The 20,183-nt window shown below is 43.9% G+C and overlaps 1 long non-coding RNA gene across 1 annotated transcript in view; it reads right to left on the bottom strand.

Annotated features, from left to right (window-relative positions):
• Positions 1–12,371, bottom strand: part of LOC136793821 (uncharacterized) — a 117,732-nt gene extending 105,361 nt beyond the window's left edge. Inside the window, exon 1 of the long non-coding RNA XR_010839684.1 lies at positions 12,169–12,371. This is a non-coding gene — a long non-coding RNA (uncharacterized lncRNA). The remainder of the gene's footprint in view (positions 1–12,168) is intronic.
• Positions 12,372–20,183: the final 7,812 nt, after the last annotated feature.

Raw genomic sequence — 20,183 nt, 5'->3', positions numbered from 1 at the left:
TGGAGACTAGAAGTCCAAAACCAAGGTGTCAGCAGGTTTGGTTTCTCCTGAGGTCTCTCTCCTAGGCTTGCCAGTAGTTGCCTTCTATGTCCTCACATATGTGCCCTTCCTCTGTGCACACATCCCTGGTGTTGCTTCCTCCTCTTATAAGGACACATCTTGGATTAGGGCCCCACACTTTTGACCTCATCTAACCTTAATTATCTCTTTAAAGGCCCTCTCTCCAAATATAGTCACATTGGAGGTTGGGCTTCAACGCATGAATTTGGGAAGGTTGGAGGGGAGGGAGGGGACACAATTCCATCCATAACCATCTGGAATCAGAAAATGCCACTTCCATTCATATTTTATTGGCCAGAACAAGTCACATGGCCCACCTAACTGCAAGAGAGACTGGAAAGCTTCATCTTCACATGTGCCCAAGAAGAAAAGGAGAACCCGATGTGGGTGACCACTAGCAATCTCTACCTCGCAAAGGTAACACAAAAAGATTTAGAAAATATAGGATTGGGCACAAAGAGTCTTCCCCACCCCTAGGGTGAGTGATGGGGAAGGAGGAGGGAAGGGTGATGAAAGGGAAGCAATGAGGGATTCAACAAAGGGCCCTCACTTGGAGAAACTGTGTGGACAGAAGAACAGGCAGCATCCAGAGGTACGCCCCTCACTCCCCATGCATTCAAGCAACAACCCCCAGTGCCAGGAAGACAAATGGAAGCTGAGTTCGTGCTCACAGATGGCCCAGACTCCATTCCATGAGACTAAGCACTCTACACCCCCAGAGTTGAGAAGCCATGCTACTCATCGTGCCCTCTGACATCTGGAGAGGTTCTTTTATCAGCAGTAGCCTGCACACTGCTCACCAACCATCCAGAAGGACTGCTGCCTGTGTGCCCCAGAGTTGGTCAGTATCTGACTGCTCCATCACCTGACTACTCCAGGGGATGACCCCCTACACACACACACACACACACACACACACACACACCCCGAGGGTAGAGATGGTAATAGCGGTGGTGGGAGGTGGGGAGAACCTCCATCCACCATTCTCCTCACCTGTGGGACTGAATGAAACAGCTCAAGATTTCCCCACCAGCCAGGGCAAAAGTGAATGAACTTCAGCCATTATGTGGCACCAAACTAATGTGTCAGATCAAGGAAAGCCATAGAGCCATCTATTGGTCACAAGTGAAAAGGGAAGTCATCTGAAAACAATGAACAGGGGAAAATAAAAATAATCAAATTCGACTATAATAACTTCATTATAGAAATGTGATGGGAAGTGTCATCTCATTCCCTTCAACACAGGAAACTATAAGAGACAAGGAGTTAGACATGCCTTGAGTAAATGTGTTTAGGAAATTAGAATTGTAGCAGGTCATCCAGCACACGGTTCTAAGGTGCTTTTCAATTCTCTCAATTCTACAGATTCAAATTCTGTAAAAATAGGACACGGGTTCATTTTATGAAACCCGAAGCCTCCACGTTTAATTAAGGAATTTGCGATCCTGCAGCTCGGCTGACAAATGATACACTTAGCACCCTGCGATTAGGTGCTGTGCTGTACAGGTTCACAGCCTCCACGACGCTGTGACGTGAGACTGACGCTACTGAACGGTCAGGAAAGTTGTTTAACAAAAAAGAGCTCCGAAGACCTGGGTCGGGGGTGGGAGCAACAAAGGCCTCACTCAAGTCGTTCCCACTTTAAAGGGCAATATTGGATTTAGAAATTGAGCTATGTCAGCTAAAACACCAAGCAGCCTTGCTGCTTAAAAGAAAGCCAATGAGTTACGGTCAACCCAATTCCCCCACCCTCACGGGCTTAGAATGTGACTTTAATGTAGTCTCTGCTTCCAAGTACAAAACCCAGAAATGACTGCCCAGGCAAAGGCTCGGAAGAAACACCTCAGGGTCATTTTCACAGCCTGTGGGCATAATTCCAAAACTCAGCCCAGGATATGATCCAGTCTACGGTGAATGCTACATTTGGGCCTGCTACAGAATGCTACAGAATGGCTGACCTTCCGTTTAGGGTCAGAAATTGGCTAATCTGTTTCTCAGACTTGCTCCACAGAAGCTGAACAGATAGATCAAGTTTAACTAAAAGGATGCCAGACGCCTTGCCTTCTCCAAACGGAAATCTTGGAGATACGCTGACCACCATTCACTGGTACACAGCGCCACCTACAGCATTACTGGTGCAATTCATCACAGCACTCTTCAAAGGCGGCGTTGGAGTGAATAGCACAAAGAGTCTGGGAGAACCCTTCAGGAACCTGTACAGGGCAGAAAGAATCTAATCCAAACATCAAACTTGGCATATATTATGTTTATTTGGGGGTTGAAAAAATAGAGAAGTTCTATAACAGTGAGGAGGTTGGGCTGATTGGTTATAGGCTTGTCTATTTGCTTTCTTGCTGGCTTTAGGCTAACAGCATTGAATCCTGACATGATGATTTTTTTTCTGATTATCTGTTGCAAGGGTTCACCAAGGAGGAAAATCAATCAAATATAACTGTCAAGAGCAGTTGACATTGAAATCTGATGTGAAACAGTCAGGCAATCATATCTGTCATCTCTGAAATTTAGAAAATAAAACCCCAGCAGAAGTCCTCATCTTACAACTCCTTATGGATTTGAATGTGATCATAGCTGAGAGTTCTAAAAAGGGTTGCTGCAATCATCTTCCCACGAATTCCTGAAATGACCAGGACAGAGTGTGGGGTGTCTTGAATGACAGGTAAGAAGCTTGGATTTTTTCCTGCTTCTTCAAAACTGCCAGCTTGATAAAAAGATAATGACAGTAGCCAAACCAAAATTTTAGATTAATCTGGTGAAAGTATAGGATGAACTTGAGGGAAAAGAAACTGGAGCTGAAAGGAGCAGCTACTATAAAATAAATAATGATAGTGATGGGTTACAACCATTGAATAAAATGGGAATCTATAAGGCCTTAAAGATATAAATAAATAAATGAGTACAAGTGTGAGTCTGGAACATCTTGTTGTGCAAGAAAGTAAGGAATCAATGCAATCCCTATCAAGATTGCAATGGCATATTTTACAGTAGAAAAAGCACTCCTGAATTTATATAGAACCACAAAAGACACTGAATAGCCAAAGAAATCCTGAGAATGAAGAACAAACCAGGAAGCATCACACTTTCTGATTTCAAGTTATACTATAAAGCTATAGTCATCAAAACAGTATCATACTGGCATAAAAACAGACAAATTGACAAATAGAACAGAATCAAAAGCCCAGAAATAAACCCAAGCATGTATGGTTAGCTAATGTTTGACAAGGAAGACAAGAATACTCAATGGAAAAAAAAACAATCTCTTCAATAAATGGTGCTGGGATAATTGGATTTCACATGTAAAAGAATAAAACTGGACCCATCTCTTACAGCACTCACAAACATTAACTCAAATGTATTAAAGACTTCAATATAAGACCTGAAATCACGAAACTCCTAGAAGAAAACATAGGAATAAAGCTCCTTGATATAGGCCTTGGTAATGATTATTTGTATATGACACCTAAAGCACAAGCAAGAAAATTAAAAATAAAGTGGGACTCCATCAAATTAAGGCTTCTGTACAGCTTTTAAAAACCATCAATGAAGTGAAAAGACAACCTATGCAATGGGACAAAAATATTTGCAAACCATATATCTAATAAGGGGTTAATATCCAAAATATATTAAAAACTCATACAACTCAATAGCAAAAAAGAACAAATAACCCGATTAAAAAATGGGCAAAGGGGCTTCCCTGGTGGCGCAGTGGTTGAGAATCTGCCTGCCGATGCAGGGGACGCGGGTTCGTGCCCGGTCTGGGAAGATCCCATATGCCGCGGAGCGGCTGGGCCCGTGAGCCATGGCCGCTGAGCCTGCGCGTCCGGAGCCTGTGCTCCGCAACGGGAGAGGCCACAACAGTGAGAGGCCCGCGTACCGCAAAAAAAAAAAAAAAAAAAAAAATGGGCAAAGGACCCAAATAGACATTTCTCCAAAGAATATATGCAAAAGACCAACAGGTACATGAAAAGATGCTCAACATCACTAGTCATTAGAGAAATGCAAATTAAAACCACAATGGGATAACACCTCATGCCTGCTGGAATGGCCATCATCAAAAAGGCAGGACATAACAAATGCTGACCTGGATGTGGAGAAAAGGGAATCCTAGCACACTGTTGGTGGGAATGTAAACTGGTGTGGCCACTATGGAAAATGGTACAGAGGTTCCTCAAAAAAGTAAAAACAGAACTACCATATGACCCAGCAAGTCCACTTATGGGAATATATCCAAAGGAAATGAAAACAGTTACTTCAAAAAGATATCTGCCTCCCCATGTTCATAGCAGCATCATTTATAATAGCCAAGACATGGAAACAACCTAAGTGTCCATCGACACTTGTATATTTCAATGAAATATTATTCATCCATTAAAAACAACAACAACAAGGAAATCCTACCATTTGCAACAATATGGATGGACCTTGAAGGTACTATGCTAAGTCAGAGAGAGAAAAACAAATATTATATGATCTCACCTATATGTAGAATTTTAAAAAAAAACCTCATAGAAAAAGAGATCAGGCTTGCGGTTTTGCTAGAGGCAGAGGGTGGGGGGAGAGGGAATTGGAGGAAGATGGCCAAAAGGTGAAAACTTCCAGCTACAGGCATACCTCTTTTTATTGCCCTTCACTTTATTGCACTTCACAGATACTACATATTTTACAACTTGAAGATTTGTGGCAACCCTGCAGTCAAACAAATCTATTGTCACCATTTTTCCAACAGCATTTGCTCATGTCGTGTCTCAGTGTCACATATTGGTAATTATCACAATATTTCAAGCTTTTTCATTATTATTATATTTGTTATAGTGATCTGTGATCAGTGACCTTGGATGTGACTATCCTAATTGTTTTCAGGCACCGTGAACCACACCCATATAAGACAGCAAACTTAACTGATAAATGTTGTCCGTGTTCTGACTGCTCCATCAACCAGCCGTTCCCTCTTCTTTCTCCATCTCCTCCAGCCTCCCTACTGCCTGAGACACAGCAATATTGTGATTAGGCTAATTAATAACCCTACAATGGCCTCTAAGTGTTAAAATGAAAGGAAGAGTTGTACATCTCTCACTTTAAATCAAACAAATAATTAAGCTTGATGTGCCAGAAGCTAGGCCTCTTGCACCAAACAGTTAGCCAAGTTGTGAAGGCAAAATTTTCTTGAAGAAAATTAAAAGCAGTACTCCAGTGAACACACAAACAATAAGAAAGGAAAACTGCCTCACTGCTGATATGGAGAAAGTTTTAGTGGTCTGGATAGAAGATCAAACCAGCCACAACATTCACTTAAGCCAAAGCCTAATTCAGAGCAAGGGCCTAACTCACTTCAATTCTACAAAGACTGAGAAAGGTGAAGAAGCTGCAGAAAAAAGGTTTGAAGCCAGTAGAGGTTAGTTCATGAGGTTTAAGGTAAGAAGCCATCTCTGTAACATCCAAGTGCAAGGTGAGGCAGCAAGGGCTGACGTAGAAGCTGCAGCAAGTTATCCAGAAGATCTAGCTAAGATAATTAATGACGGTGGCTACACTAAACAACAGACTTTCAATGTAGACAAAACAGCTTATACCAGAAGAAAATGCCATCTGGCACTTTCATAGCTAGAGAGGAGAAGTCAATGCCTGGTTTCAAAGATTTAAAGGCCAGGCTGACTCTCTTGCTAAGGGCTAATGCAGCTGGTGACTTTAAGCTGAAGCCAATGCTCATTCACCATTCTGAAAATCCTAGAGCCCTGAAGAATTATGCTATATCTGCTCTGCCTGTGCTCTATAAATGGAACAAAGCCTGGGTGAAAGCACATCTGTTTACAACATGGCTTAATGGATATTTTAGGCCCACTGCTGAGACCTACTGCTCAGAAAAAGAGATTCCTTTCAAAATATTACTGCTTATTGACAATGCACCTGGTCACCTAAGAGCTCTGACAGAGATGTACAATGTGATTTAATGTTGTTTTCATGCCTGCTAACACAACATCCATTCTGCAGCCCATGGATCAAAGAGTAATGTTGACTTTCAAGTCTTGTTGTTTAAGAAATACATTTTGTAAAGCTATAGCTACCATAGATAGTGATTCCTTTGATGGGTCTGGGTAAACTAAATCAAAAACTTTCTGGAAAGGATTCACCTTTCTAGATGCCATTACAAACATTCGTGTTTCATGGGAAGAGGTCAAAATATCAACATTAACAGGAGTTTGGAGGAAGTTGATTCTAATCCTCATGGATGACTTTGAGGGGTTCAAGACTTCAGTGGAGGAAGTAACTGCAGATGTGGTGGAAACAGCAAGAGAACTACATTTGGAAGTGGAGCCTGAAGATGTGACTGAATTGCTGCAATCTCATGATAAAATTTGAATGGATAAGGTGTTATTTCTTATTGAAGAGCAGTGAAAATGGTTTCTGGAGATGGAGTCTACTCCTGGTGAAGATCCTGTGAAAATTGTTGAAATGACAAGGGATTTAGAATATTACATAAACTTAGGTGATAAAGCAGCGGCAGGGTTTGAGAAAATTGACTCCAGTTTTGAAAGACGCTCTACTGTGGGTAAAATGTTATCAAATATCAAAGAGCATTGCATGCTAAAGAGAAATTGTTTCTGAAAGGAAGAGTCCATTGATGCAATAAACTTCATCGTTGTCTTATTCTAAGAAACCACCATAGCCCCCCAGTCTTCAGCAACCACCAGCCTGATCAGTCAGCAGCCATCAACACCGAGGCAGGACCCTCACCAGCAAAAAGATTACAACTCACTGAAGGCTCAGATGGTGGTTAGCATTTTTCAGCAATACAATATTTTTTAACTAAGGTATGTACATTATTTTTTTAGACACAATGCTATTGCACACTGAACAGACTACAGTATAGTATAAATAAAGCTTTTATGTGCACTGGGGAACCAAAAAATTCATATGACTTGCTTTACTGCGATACTCACTTTATTATGGTGGTCTGTAACCCAACCTGCAATATCTCTGAGGTTTGCCCGCATAAGATAAATAGGTACCAGGGAAGTGCAGCATGGTGATTATGGCTAACACTGCTGCTGTATAGGAAAGTTGTTGAGAGTAAATCCTAACAGTTCTCAATACAAGGAGAAAATTTTTTCCCTTTTTCTTTTCTTTTTCTTTCTATTGTATCTATATGTGAAGATGGATGTTAGATGAACCTGTTGTGGAGACCATTTCACAATATAAATATCAAACCATCATGCTGTACACCTTAAACTTATATAGTGATGTATGTCAATTATTTCTCAATGAAACTGGGGTGGGTAGGGGGGAGAAACAGATTTGACCTTTAAAAAAAGTAAGGAAGTGCTCAAAGGTTAATGAAGACATATCAAAAGAGCTCAGGAGTCAGCTTGAAGGGGTTCCCACCAGCCAAACTTGGGAAATGTGAGCTTTAGAGCAAATGATAATCATGGGGTTTACAGCCCATTAAATAAAATGAGAACCCATGAGACCTCAAAGCTGGATAGATGGATGGAAGGAAGGAAGGAAGGAAAGGAGGGAAAGGGAAAGCTCTTCCTTACAGTAAAATGCCAAATCATAAATGCAGCAGGAATGATGAAAATAGAAAATCACCACTTGGCAACCATTATGGAGGGTGTCATCAGTAATTGCAAAGACTGTGAGTAAAGGTTTGATGAGAAATAGGATATTGGTATAATTTCAAAGTATCTCCCCACAAAAATACTTACTAATCACAATGGGGGGAAATGGTGGCTTTATGGTGGAGAAATCTGACAGGAGACATTTGAAAGGTGGTCAACGTGAATATCACCAGTGGTGGAAAGGGTTCTCGTCAGGTACCTGCTAAGGTGAGGCACCAAGTGGAGCAGAGCATCATGTCTGTGGAATTACTGCCAAGAACGCATGGCCTCAGTGGCCACGAGAACACATCAGACAGACCCAGGTTGAAGGCCAGCCTCCAAAATGAAAGGTCAGTGCTCTGTAAATCTTTCTAGGTCATGCAAGACAGTGAAATACTGAAGAATTATTCCAGACTGAAGGAGACTAAGAGACATGATAAGTAAATGCAGTCTGATTCTGGACTGGATCCCAGACCAGAACAGCAAAAATGGCATTGTTGGGATAGTTGGGAAAACTTGGATGTAACTGTATCGATGTTGATTTTTTTTTTTTTTTTTGGAGGATTGTACGGTGGTTATTTAGGTAAGTGCTATTTGGAGGGGGAAAATCCACTGCAGTATTTAGAGGTGCTGAGGCATCATATCCACAGCTTGCTCTTATTAAGTAGTTCAGGGGAAAAAAAAGATGAAAAATCATGATTCTATAGAAGAAGGTTTTGTTTTTAGTTACAATAAGGCGATATATGTAAAGCACCTGGAACATGGTAGATCCTCACTTCAAGTTAGTTGTCTCCCCCAAGAAATTAGGAGGAAATGTTAAGGCTGTGTCTACACACTGTCTGAAATGAAGACTGACATCACATACACTCTCTTTAACATACAAGGGGAAAGCCCCCATGAAAACGGCAGTGATAATAACTGGTATTTAGCAACATGCAGTATAATGATAACTCTTTTTGGATTACAAAGCACTTTGGAGAACATTATCTCATTTTAACCTCATAGTACTGGGGGGGGGCAATTATCTTTATTGTTGCCATTTTTTAATATTATTATTACATTTTCTATTATGAAGAAATGGCAGTTCAGAGGTCTCAAATTGGGGCTAAATAAATAATATTTTCAATGATGGTTTACTTAAAATACTGTATCACTGTAGATTTGTGAGGTTGATAACTGTACTGTGGTTACATAAGAGACTGTCCCTATTGCAGTACACCTAATATTGTAGCTCAGTATTTAGTGTAATATAGTATTTAGGGTTAAAGGCCATGATGCATGTAACTTACCCTTAAATTATTCAGAAAAGAAATGTATATACACACATATATATATAATATATATATGTATATGTATGCATGTATATAAATGTATGTATATGTATATAAATATGTACGTACAAAGATTCCATATATTTAGACAGCGAGGAAGAAAGATAAAGACCATGAATCATACAGTAAACCGGAGTAAAATGTTCCAAAGGGTGAATCTCAGTAAAGGGTATATAGGTGCTACTTGCACTATTTAATGTTTGCAACCTATTTGTAAGTTTGAAATTACTTCCCTGAAAAATTGGAGGAAAGACATGGTAGTTCTGGTCCTCAGGGCTGGGTTCTGGAAGGGCTAACAAGCAGGAAGAATTCAGGCATGTCTTTGGCTCTCATCCAACAGACCCTTTTCTGTGCCCCAAACTCTTTAACAATAACATTAATTCACATTAAAATGGCTAATGCTTTACTAGCACTCTTGTGCTTATCAGACACCACTTTACCTTAAGACACCACTTAATGCCTTAAGTATATTAACTCATGTAATAATGGTTCACACACTATTATCCCATTTGATATCATAAGCCTAATTTTGTAAATGAGAAGAGTATAAACCAGTAAGCCAGTAACTCTCCATGAAGGGCGGTCACCTTGGGCAAGTGGTGAAGCCAGGACTCACACCTGCCTCTTTCTGTTCCATGTTCCGTCCTTTTTCCACCCCCATATGCTTCCCAAACCTGGAAGGGCACCCAACTTACTCAAGAGCCTTTTAAAAGTATAGATTCCTAAGTCCTCCCTCAGATTCACTGGTCAGAATCACCAGAAAGGGGATCCAGAGGCCAGTTTCTGGATTTTGTTTGGTTGTTTGCCACCCTCTTCTGTCCCCATTATGCTCCCCCATTACCCCTGCTCCTAGACATCCAGTGTCCCCTTGATCACACCCTCCCAAACCTGCACTCCTACTCATCTGGCCTCTGGCCTCCTCTATGGAAACACCAGCACCCAGAGTCCCTGCGTGTCCTGGAAGGCCCTAGATCAAGGATGTCTATGGCCAGCTGATCCCAGCTGAGGGGTAAAAGGCCCCATAGGCCAGTTCAACCTTCAATTTCACTCTCAGGTGATGTGGGATATGGTGAGCCTAGAGGATTCTATGCTCATATGCCCATTACCACACCTCCTTCACTGTAAAATGAGGTTTCTGGTCTGAAGAGCTGTTAGGTAGGCTCCCATGACAGTACACAAGCACTCTGTGAACACTGGGATGATATTAGCGGAGGCGCAGGAAAGGCCAATGAATATCTGGTGGGATCAATTCCAAAAAGGATGAATCACTGTCCCATATAGGGTGATAAAGGCCTGAGGGCATCAACTTGGTGACAAATGTATGGCTGGACTTCTTGAGAAATGGTACCATATCAAGAGTTCATCTTTTATCTCTGCCGTTAACACATCAGGTATTCAGAAGTGACAATAACTGGACCAGCTTTGGGCAGAGGAAGCCCATGCTGAGCCTCTATCCCTGCTACTGTAGCTCCTCCATCCATGGCCCATTGTGTGAGCACAGGCCGACAGACATCCATCAGACGAGTCATCTTGACCACCCGGTTGTTGAACGACCCCTCTGCTGGGTATTGATGGTCAACATAAAGACTGCCCACTCCCATAGTTCAATCACATGCTTCTTCCCCAGAATCCTGGTCTTGGATCTTCCACTCCTGCTCCTTCCAGACACCTAACCAAATTATTTACCACTGCCCAGGAGTCCATGGAAACTACCTCTCCTTCCATACGAAATGGACAAACAAGGGTACCACTCACAGCTCTGCCTATTGGGATAATCTCCCTCATCACAGTCCTTAAGGCCACTCTTGAGTGGGGCAGTAGTGTGACAGCAGTCCATTTCAACCCCTGCCAACAGACCCAAGCTCTTCTCCCAGCGTCACAGGGAACCTCCACCCCCCCACCCCCCCCACCCCATGAAGCCATAATAAGAGCCGGAGGAGATATTGGTGCAGCAGAGGTAGTTGCCACAGGAATGCACATCACCTGTTCTTGTAACACAGATTGCCAGGCTTCAGCCCAAAGTGATCTAGACAGAATCCCCAGGCAAAGGCTTTAAAAAGAAAACAAAGTTGATTGTACTGTACCACCAGGTGTGGGAACCACAGATATGCAGTTACCCAGCATCAAGACTCAACACAGTACATAGTAAGGCTTCATTGCATAAAGTAGATAGATCTTTGCCCTCCAGAAGCCTAAAGTCTGGTGAGGGGGAATCAGTGGATACAAACTTCCTTAATGAAGGTTTAAAAACTTTAAATCTATTGATAATTAGAAACTAGAGTGGTTACTTACAATCAGAAATGGCCTGTTGAAATGAGGCAATCAGAAATGGCCAAGAGCAGTACTCTCCTCTGTAACCAATACGTAATTTTTAGACACCCCTCAATCAGACCAAGAGTTGGGAGCAAGGGAAAATTGGGAGAGGGAAATAGAAAAAGAGGAAGACTGGTGCCTTTAGGTTATCTCAGACAGAGGAAAGCAGCTACTCCAGACTTTAATCCTAAGTGTTATCAGGGCAAGGGAGAACCCAGCACTAGCCTGAGAGGACGCTCTAGGTAAGTGTGCAGCCTGCATGCATATGCACACGGTGTGGATTGCCAGCCATAACTCACCAAGGCCTCTCGCGGCTTTACAGTTTCCTCCCATATGGTATCGATGATCAACATCCCAGATTGTAGAAGACTCCTAAATTCAAAAATTCTGCCTCCTGTCACACCAGATGCAGTCTAATTTCCAGTTCCAGAAACCTGTTCACCCTACCTACAGCCCATATTCCAAATGCTGTCCATTTCCTCCAATAAATAAACCATACATACATACATACATACTGTGTTTATGTGGGTTCTTAACATTTGCCTAAATACATTGTGTGTCTTCCCCAAGGAAAAGCAAGACTCATAGGACAGTATTGAAAAAGGAGGTGCGCCCTCTTGTGGCTCTGGCCTGACCTTGTCGCTTCCTAGCCACGTGTGCTGGGCGAGTTACTTCTCTAATTTAAGTCTCAGTCCTTTATGTAACACAAGTAAAATGCCCTCCCGTATGGTGATCACGAAGATGACGTATGAAACTGGATGCAAAGCCCCTAGCCAAGTGTCTGCCTCAAAGTACTCAAAATTATACCAATTAATATTATTTTGATGATTGTGATTATGGCTGAGCCGACTCACCTCGCAGAACCTGGTAAGGAAAGGGAACGCGGCGCCGTCCCTGTGGTCTCTGTGCCGTGTGAGGTAGTGGGGAAGGCGGCTGGACAGACGGGCAGAGGCTCCCAGTGACGCGGAGTTCTGGCTCCTTTACTCAGCGCTCACCTGGCCGCCAGTTAATCAGGTGCAGGTGGTAAACACGCACAGTTTGGCGTTACTCCAAACCTAGTTTACTGGGCCACATTTGTAAAAGAAGATCCGCAGGCGCTCCAGTTCTCCAGCAGGCGGCGCCCACAGCCCGGCTCCGGGAACCAGGCAGACGCGCTCTCCCCTTCCCCGCTCCCTCTCCGCCGGCCAGGACTTCACTGGCTCTATCACAGAGCCTACTGGGAGACCCTAGGAAGCGGAAAGGGCTCTTGTTGGCAGGTCTTGGTAGGAATCCCTGGTGTCAGCGGGCATCCTGGAGGAGCTGCAGTCCCCCTTCCTAGTCGGGAGGATGCTTTGCCAGGGTGCAAAAGGACCATTCCTGAGAACGCAGGCTCCCTGAGGGTCTAAGCTCCTCCAACCTAACTTTACCCACCTGAGGACCCCAGCAGCCGGCCAGAGACTGAGTGAGTGAGTAGTAGACTAATGTTGACAATGGAGAAGAAGATAGGATGTGTCCATCTTCTTATTCTTGTAGTAAAAAGAGGTTTCTAACCCCAGCATCTCATTGGAGAATCACCACCACCTCCACCCCCATTCTCAGTCCAAGTGGCTCCCACAGGGCTGACCCAATCCTCTCCCCCAAGATTGGTTCAACAAAAGTCACAAACTCAGCTTGGATCATCACATCTTTCCGCAGATTTTTGCCATTTTAACCGTTAGAAAAGAGGGACTGTGGGCTCTAAAGGCCAGAGGTAAGCCTGCCCCTGCCCCACTTTGTCAGAATGTGAAGTGGTGTACCTGAGGAAGAGACCAACACAAAGAAACGCAGAGCAAGAACAAGAGAGGAAGAAATTGAGCCTCTGTATCCAGCCATGCCTGATCTCCTTCCCAAACTTCTAAGTACATAAGCCAATAAATTGCTTTTTTGCTACTTGGAAAAATGAGAGAACTTGGACTAATGCATGGCTCCTTTTTCTTTTACTCCTGAGAAGAAATATGACAGCACTGAAGTAAGAGAAGCCTTCCAAAGTAATCCTGATATCAACAATTTTTCTAAGACACAGTGAGAACAGACTACGATTCAAATCCCAGTTCCGTGTCTCATTTGCTATGCGATCTTGAAAATCTTTTGGAACTTTTGACAATGAACACACAGTTCCTAGTCACAAATAACAGCCTTTTCCTAGATTTATAAACTGGATTCTAGAAAAGTTTCATTTTAACCACAACCATTCAAATTACTATATTGTTTGTACACTTATTGATGTTGAAGCACCTACAGTATTGTATTTGCACAGAAAATCCATAAGAAGGCATTCCTCATTTAGAAGACAACCACTAATTAGTCAGATATACAGTGGGTTCATAGGATGTATGGATGGATTTACAAGCTGGACTATTACCAATTTGGAGGAAGTAAGCAATAAAATGAGCTTTGCTGGAGTGAAAAGGCCTCCATTTGCTGAGATAAGGAAGAAACAGAGTGGGGAGAGTTTTCTGCCACAATCTTGTTAAACTTCAGGGGATGGTCCCCAGTCAACCTAGGGCATCTACTCTGGGAGGAAGGGCCCTGACTGACCACTGAGATAGTAAACAGGGGCGGGCAGAGGCCAAGGGCTGGTCAGCGCTTGTCCCTTTCCCCCACGTCCTCCTATTGCCCCCATACAGGGATTAAGTGAGCACCGCCCTTTTTAGTGAGGTCCTCCCAGGTGCAAGGCTTTCTCTCCTCTCCACCCTCCGCCTCTTACCACCTCTCCCTCCACTCTGCTCTTTTCACCTCATTGCTTTGCTTCAGGCCTCTCTCTGCCATTCACAGGACTACACAGGCCAACAGGGCCCTTGGGTCAAAGAGATTGCCAATGTTTTCCATTTCCTAGAAGCTCTCCTTTAAAAAGAATACTTATAACTTGCTTTAGCCTATAAGCTTGGAAAGATATGTTAATCCCAGGCTTGTAAAATCCAATTTTCTTGTCAAAATTACTTTATGGTTTCACTCCATGAATATCACTGAGTGAAGAAGTCTGAGTAAAACCCCATTGCAGAACTTGGCTGAGACCCCACAGTTGGCAGGGATTTGGGAAACTAACCTGCTGGCAGTGCCTCTCTCCCTGTCCAGAATCTTCTCTTCTGTATCCCTGTCCCTCCTATACTCACCTCTGTATCAAGGAAGAAAGCTGGGAAAAGACAGCTGGTTTCATCCGAAGTCTTCCAGTGAGGGAGGGGCATTTGCACCATATTGAACACGGAAGAGAAGCCCTTTCCCTTTGGCAATGGCTGGCATATCAGTCTGTAGACATGAGGCTTGCATAGGCTTGCAGGCAATCACCTGATTTGATGGGGCAAATGCTGAGATCAATGGGGCCAGTATTCCTGCAATTTCTGTAGCCTCTTGACCCCCTGAAAACCAGCAGTACTTGTCCATGATGTTTGTTTCCCCAGCCATTCCTAGAGTTCTATACGTACCAAATTCCCAATGTTCCAGGAGTTGGTAAAGTTTTTTCTGTAAAGGGCCAGCTAGTCCATATTTTTAGCCTTTGAGGGCCACGTTCGGTCTCTGTCACAACTACTCAGCTCTGCCATTGTAGCGCAAAAGCAGCCCTAGACAATACAGAAATGGAGGAGGATGGCTGCGTTCCAATAAAACTTTATTTATGAAAACAGGCAGTGGGCTGAATTTGGCTCACAGGTCATAGTTTGCCAACCTCTGCAATTTTCAATTCCCTTCTGCCTGCACTATTTATATAGTGGTTTCTGTTTCCCTGACATACAGTATCCTAAATATTCATGAATTTTCCCCCTCCTCTCCTTCCTTAGTGCCTTAATTCAAGCCCTCACCCTCCCTTGCTGAAGTTAGTTGGCCTGGCCTTGGTCAGCCTGTCTGGAGTCTTCTCCTCAATCCATAGCTCACCCAAGCTGCTACAGTCTCCTCTCATTCACGCGTAAATTCCTTCAGTGGCTCTGCACCCCTTTGAGTTTACCTTGTGTCAGTCAGCGGCCCAACAGAAAGCAGGTGACACGGTCAAGTGAGGATAATTCACGAAGGGCTTACGTACAAAGGTGGGCCAGGTTGGGGGAACGGCAGGCACAGTGAGGTCCCTCAGGATTCGTAGCCAGGGAGCTGTTTCCACCCTTGTGCCCGTCAGGATGGGTGCAGGGAGAGGGCATCAGAACCCAAAAAGAGAGTGGGGCTTCTCCAGCCATCTGTGCTGAAGGACCAGATTCGTGGGTTTTGTTTTCATTTTGTTTGATTTTTTAAAAATCTAATTCTTCTCAGACTAGTACTTCTGCAAAATGCAATTAAAAATTATTGGGAAAAAAATGAAATTTGAAAACACATAAAACACAAGCCCCAATTTTTTTATTATTAGATTCAACAGGTAACAGATATAAAATATCTCTGTCAAACTAACTCCTACTCTCAATTTCTGTTCTTACCTCATCATAGGGCCAAGACAGCCCTGCCAGGAGGGAGCCAGAAAAATAAACGCCCCAACCTTTCTCTCCTCCCTCCCTCCCACCTCTTACCAACCCACACTGGCCAAACCCAACCAGAAACTAGACAGCGGGGGAGACCATTCACACGGCCTGTGCTGGGCTGCCTCCCAGGGCAGACAGCCGGGATGCAGAAGGTCCAGGGCGGGGCTGGAGGAACAAAAGGCAACATCAGAGATCCCAACCCAAGATCCTCCAAAAGCCCATTTCCCACCCAGTCTTCCTGTCATTCAGCATCCCTTGTACACAAACCAAGTTACCCACAGTTCCCACAGCCTCTCGCCTGCATCCCTTTACACATACTGTTCCCCACGCCTGGGAAGTTTCCAGTCCTCTGCTTCTGGCCAAGTCTTCCTCGCGGATCAGGACTGTAGTGGTAATAATGGTTTGGAGTGCTAAGAACATTTGTCCATCAGTCTACTTCTTTAGGTAGCAAACCCCACTCCCCTAGCTATGAAGTGGGCACATGGCCAAAATGTAGCTGGTTCGTTCAGCTAACAAATATTTACTGAGAACTTACTGTGTGCTGTTCTAGGTCATACTGTTCTAGGTACTGCTAATACAGCACTCAACAAAAGAGCACTCTCTCTGATAGGGGAAACACATTTATTTGTTTATCTGCTGGTAATCATAATCCTCCCCCAGAACTGGTCTGTGGACATTTAGAAAGCCAAGTTCTTTCTTCCACTAAGGAGGCCAAGCCAGGAGGACATGCATGTAGCCCTCTTCCCTGGGCACAGTGAGAAAGCCTGTCTGTCACAGAGAGTGAGTCAGAGGGAAAAAGAATTGAGAGAACTGAAAGAAAAAGAGAGCACCTTGATTATATTATGACTCCTAGATCTAGCCAAATCTGAAGTGAACACCTGAATTTCCCAGTTACATGAGTTAATAGGTTCTCCTTTTTCTCTCAGGCTTATTTGGGTTGGATTTCTGTCTGAACCAAATGAGACCTGGCTAATACAGGGACTCATCTCAAACTTTACCTTCTTCTGGATATTCTCCCTGATTGTCTGGTGTAAGACAATGGCATATTCTGAATGTTATGACCACACACAGATGGGACATCTATCTTGGCGCTTTATGGAAAGAATCCAGCAGAGCTCACTGAGGACAAGGGCTTTCATCTCTGAATCCCCAGGGCCTTGTATTTATTAGATGCCCCACGAATATTTGTGGGAGTAGCTGATAGTGAATTCTTGCAGTCAGTGAACCCCTATAACCAATAGTATATATCTATCATATGTATTTATATAGCCTGGAGAGAGGGACTGATTGAGATCAAGAGAGATTGAACACAAAGGGCCTTCTGTGATCTAAATTAACCAGTGGCCCAGAGAGTTTCAGGGACTTCCCCTAGGTAACATAGCCAGTGAGAGGCAGATCTGGGATTCAAACCAGGCAAGCTGGATCCAGACATGTACTCTTAGCCACTACCCCACATGGGCTAATCTATAATGCTGGCCATTTCCCCACTCTGAAGTCTGTTGAAATGAGGCAGGGAGTTGTGGTGGTATCAAGTGACAGAATCAGTCTTGCTAGAACAAGGATGTTGGAGAGCCGTCATGACCCCATTTCTCACAGACAGGCAGGAATTTCTAGTCTAAGGGGAAGCTGTATTTCTGAACACTTCATTCAACTACTGGAGGTAACAACAAGCACAGCTACAGTCTATGCGCCAAACTGCTAAAAGCTATACCTCAATTCATTTAATGTTTGTGTTAAGCCTGTGAAGTAGGTATTGTTACCCACTCTACAGGTTATAAAGTGGTGATTAAAACGCACTAGTGGGACGCTATGAGGCACGAGTCAGTGGGAGAGCCAGGACCTGAATCCCCATCTGTGGCTCCAGATCCTGTATTCTATCTAGCTGTCCCTCGAGAAATCTGAACCCAGCTTGTGCCAGTACAGCACCAGAGTTCCTGCCTTTTTGCACCACTGCGGGCCTAGGTGTGGCCTCAAATTGTAGCTGAGGGATGCAATTACAGGAGTTTTACTGCATGCAAACATGGAAAGTTATAACTCATTTAGGGTTGTTCACAACATGCACTCCTCCCAGGAAGTTACTTTTTAAAAATCAATACTGGGGGAGAAAACTGTTCCATATTTCACAGTCCATCTTTCTCAACTGTGTCTTGTGACCTTTCTACCTATCCGTTGCAAAGTATTAGCCTTGACTTTCTTTAGCATTAGACAAGCAATCTCCTTAGCTACTTGGCAGTTAACCTACGCAGAGAGACCTGGTTTTCATTCATCCTTTCAGAAAGCCTTATCTTATCCAAAGCATTGCTCTTGTTCCTTCCCCCTCCGAAATAATCACAATGAGCCTATCCCAAATGAAAGTTCTGTCTGTGGTCTTAGGGCAGAAAGCAGGGACTTTGCTTTAAAATCAGACTGGACTTATCCAGTGCATAAAAACAATCAGAGAAGCTACTCTTAACTGTTGCATTACAAAGCCACCTTCCACAAAAAGACCTTCCATGTCTTTGATAATTATCTGTTATTGGAGGATTATGTGAGAAAAGTATCTAGTGTTGACTATCTACCAATACTCACCAAGGCACATGACATATATTTGTTACATTAATTAATTAGCAGTTTTCTCAGCCAGGACAAATGATCCGTGCACCTTGAGTAATTACTCATGGATCTCCTTCTCCTCTCTACAACCAACCCCTGGGTCTTCAACGCATATTAAGTGTAAAACACAGGTCACAAAACAGTACTTACGGTATGATCCTATTTGTTTTCAGGAACTTTATATGTAACAGCGATATTAGGACACTAGAGAAAAAGACACCAAGATGCTATTAGCTGTTACAACTGGGTGATGGATTTGGGGTGATTTCTGTTCCATTTGTTGATCTCTGTTCTCTAAATTTTCTACCTCTGTTTTCACTATATCCACAGCTCACCCCGGGCTGACACCAAGGGTCGGGGCGGGGGCAAGGAGGGATTTCCCAAGTCAGCAGTCCTAGCCCTGTGTCACTTCTGGACTTTGGAGGCATCAGCCTCTGAGCTGGAGCCTTCCACAGGGTGGGACCAGCAACCTCACCCCGCCCCAGGCACCACCTTTGGAGAAGCCACCACCTTATCCTGGTCTTAGCCCTCCCCCCTTACTGCTGCTGAGCGAGCTAACTGGAGGCAGTCCCAGAGAAAGGCCTCGCCCTCGGCCAGCCGATCCCACATTCGTGGTTAAGGAGGTATGGTTTCAAAGGCCAGACTTTTCTGGAATTCAGCACATTTCTGATCTTTCCAAACTCGGAGGAGTAAGAGCTGGAGACCAATGTACTGACCAAAAATGGTTACTGCTCCCTCCAGCCCCGGCAGTAAATTCTGCCCAGCATAATGTGAACTGAGGCAATTTCCTGACGCTTCGGAATGCGTGATCATAAACAGACCCAAGAAGCTCCAGCTCACCCCGGGATGCATTTCACAGTGACTCACCCCAGAGCCTCAGCCATTCCCAGAGACACGGCCTCACTCTCTGAAAATACATTTTTGTCCACGTTTAGGGAGAGAGTCATGGCTGGTTATTCCCAGGACTTCTTGGACCCTGCAGGGAAAGATCATTTGGGGTGAAGAGCCCCCAGCTCTCGCTGACTCAGCAGCCCACCAGGAGGCAGGCTGCAGCGGTCTCAGGCAGGAACTCTGTAAAGGCAGGGACTCCGAACAGGACAGAAACACCCCACCTCTGCCTGTTTCAGAGCGGCACAGAGGGAAAAACAGTGCCACCCTATTATAGCACTGATCTCCCATTCTAGAACCGAGGTGGGAGTGGGAGGGCTGAGTGCAATCACTACAATCACTACAATATAATCTATGGTCCAAATAGGACATTTCGGAGAGTGAAAGGGGGCTCCATTGATAGCTATGCCAGAATAACAGATGTTAAACAGGAATACGTGGGGTCATGCAGAAAACATCTCCCACTTCTAGTGCCAGATTAGGGGTCTGCTGCTAGGATGGTACCCCATTCCTCATCAGAACATGTGCCACTGAGGAAAGTCTACTTTCCAGATCAGAGCAAGGTCTCTTTCGGCAAGCTTCCCAGCATCCCAGGGAAAGGAGAGGAAACTATCCTTTAGGAACCACAAAACCGTGGCAGGGTCCTTATCTGTCGGTTCACCACTGCATCTCCAGGGCCAAGACGTTGCTTGGCAGCTTGTAGGAGCTCAGTTAAATCCTTGCTGAATTAATGAATGAATGCCTAAGCAGAGTTTCTAAAGTCATCAGGGAACTTCAGGAAACCAGAGAGACTTAGCAACCCTAGGTAACACTGTTACCTAAACTAGGTAACAGTTTAGGTTTGAACTCTAAACTGTTATAAAAATCTAAGGCATTGCATAGATTGCTAAGCAATGCCCTTTGGTGGAGTGTATAAATAAATATGAAACATGCAA

Source organism: Kogia breviceps, chromosome 3, assembly GCF_026419965.1.
Source record: "Kogia breviceps isolate mKogBre1 chromosome 3, mKogBre1 haplotype 1, whole genome shotgun sequence".
Taxonomy (NCBI): domain Eukaryota; kingdom Metazoa; phylum Chordata; class Mammalia; order Artiodactyla; family Physeteridae; genus Kogia; species Kogia breviceps.
This window is presented reverse-complemented; position numbering and strand designations above follow the sequence as displayed.